The 2,634-nt window shown below is 40.7% G+C and overlaps 1 pseudogene; it reads right to left on the reverse strand.

Annotated features, from left to right (window-relative positions):
• Positions 1-608: 608 nt before the first annotated feature.
• LOC116532167 lies at positions 609-1,193 on the reverse strand (annotated as a pseudogene).
• Between the last annotated feature and the right edge of the window lie 1,441 nt (positions 1,194-2,634).

Here is a 2,634-nt window from a genome sequence, read left to right on the forward strand (position 1 = left end):
AATGGCATAGGATGTGCCAACAATCATTTTTATAACCAGTAATTCCATGATTTTGCTTGGGTAATCCCTTTTAATGGTGAACTTCAGATCACAACAGTAACTATCAGTTCAACTACACCAAGGTTTCTGAAGACAGTGGCTTCCCCACCCAAATAGGTTGTATATAAATTCCAAATAGAACCTAGCATCACCCTGAAGGAATTCTAACTTCACACTGTAGGGGAAATTTGCCAAGATGGCTTCAGAGTAGACTAACTTTATACCGCACATTAAAAAAAAAAAGACACTTAATCAGCATCACAATCAGACTATTACATCTAGCAATCAACAGCATGGGTGCAAAAAAAAAAAAAAATCTACCTTAAAACCATTTGTTGGAATGCTTTACACTTTCCACAGAACAGAAACTAAAATAACCTGTTATACAAGTAATTAGTCACAAACACAGTCCTCGAGATTTTTGCCCACACACAGGAGTGTTTGTCTAAAACATGTCTTCTTTGCAGCAGCTAGGCCCTGCTACCACCGTGCTGGACTGCGTTCACAAATCCGTTGTCTCCTGTAGCTTCCCTGTCACTTCTCCGGCTCTCCTCTCCGTAAGCTTTGTTTCCTAATTAAAGTCTTCTGCCACTGCCATAGCTACTGCTGCTACCAGAACCGCCAGAGCCACCTTGGTTTCGTGGTTGGGCAAAGTATTGGCCTTCACCACCACAGGGGCCAGAGCTTTGCCTCCAAAGTTTCCTCCCTTCGGCTCCAAAATTTGAAGACTAGCTGTAATTGCCAAAATCATTGTAGCTTCCACCACCTCCAAAATTGCTTCCATCATTACCAAATTCATTATAGCCATCCCCACTGACATTATATCCATCACCACCACAGCTGCCACAAGGCCACCATGACCACTGAAGTTGCCTCCACAACCAAAGTTGTCGTTACCACGGAAACCACCTCCACGGCCACCACCGAAGTTTCCCGGACTACTTCGACCTCTTTGCCTGAATGAAGCACTAGCTATCTCTTGCTTTACAGGGCTTTCCTAACTTCACAGTTGTGGCCATTCACAGTGTGGTATTTCTGAATGACAATCTTATCCACAGAGTCATGGTCATCAAAGGTTACAAAGGCAAAGCCCCTTTTCTTGCCACTGCCTCTGTCAGTCATGATTTCAATCACTTCAATTTCTCCATACTGTTCAAAATAACATTAGGTGATGTTCTTCAGTGTCATCTTTAATGCCATCAACAAGTTTCCTTTTCATGGTTAAGTGGGCACCTGGTCTTTGAGAATCTCCTCTTGAGGCAGATCCCTTCGGTTCCACAGTTCTTCCATCTACCTTGTGTGGCCTTGCATTCATGGCTGCATCTACCTCCTCCGCAGTTGCATACGTGATGAACCCAAAGCCCCTGGAGTGCTTAGTGTTTGGATGTCTCATTACCACTCAGTCCATGAGCATTCCCATTGCTCAAAATGGCTTCTAAGGCTCTCATCAGTTGTTTCAAAGCTTAACCCTCCAATGAAGAGCTTCCTCAGCTGTGTGAGACTCTGACTTAGACATGATGGCAAGGAGAAGAGAGACTTGAATGATCTTGTCATTTTTATTTATTTTTTTAGAGACAGGGTTCCACTCTGTCACCCATGCTGGAGAGCAGTGGAGCGAAAATGCTCACTGTAACCTCAAGTACCTGGGCTCAAGTCATCCCTTCAACTCAGCCTTCCAAGTAGTTGGGACTGCAGCTGTGTGCCACCCCACTCAGCTAATAAAGTTTTATTGAAACATAGCCATGGTTTTTTATTTATGTATCATCTATGGCTCCTTTGCACTACAATGGCAGAGTAGAGCAGGTGTCACAGAGTTCATATGGCCTGCAAAGCCTAAAATAGGTACTCTTTCACTCTACAGAAAAGTTTCCAGAACTCTAATCTAAGCCACTGCTGAAATCAATGTTTTTGCTCATTTAAATGTAATACTAGTAGCAATGCATTACTTAGTATGCCAGACAACAGATATCCCTAACAGTACACAGCCGAGTCCTGACTATGACATGCCCACACCTGTTTCTTAATGTTGGCCTCTTAAGCTGTCCTAAAATCTTAAGAACTATATAGCATCATCAAGCAAATACATTTAAAACAGCCTGGTTACTGGTATGCTCTCTTCTGAATTGAGAAATTCTATTTTACATATTTTACAATATAAATGTAAAACTAGAGTATATTCACATATTCCCTTAAATGCAAATTCCCTCAAAATAGAAGGACCACTCAAAACTGCACAAGAAACAGATAAATAAAAATTTCAATACATTTGGAGACATGTCTTATTCATTGTCAAAGTCAGTTTCAGTGGAAAATCGTATTTAATTTTCTACTCACTACATTAAAATTGCACAGTCTGAAAGACTCTGGCCAAATAATTTTTACTGATATTACTTTTCCAGAAATGGGAAAAGAGTGTTTTTACTTTGGAGCTCTAGGATTTTTTTTTTTAATTCAATAAGCTATTTAGGCTTCTGTGTAGAAAGCTGACGTATTTAATTTTGCGTACTTAGGCAGAAGTTATCACTCTTCTTTTTCAGAGAGAGAAAACACATAATCTAGACTAGGCTTCTTCTTTTTCTTTTCGGCTTACAAAAC

This window comes from Sapajus apella, unplaced genomic scaffold (genome assembly GCF_009761245.1).
Source record: "Sapajus apella isolate SASKATOON/1434 unplaced genomic scaffold, GSC_monkey_1.0 scaffold74, whole genome shotgun sequence".
In the NCBI taxonomy this organism is placed as follows: domain Eukaryota; kingdom Metazoa; phylum Chordata; class Mammalia; order Primates; family Cebidae; genus Sapajus; species Sapajus apella.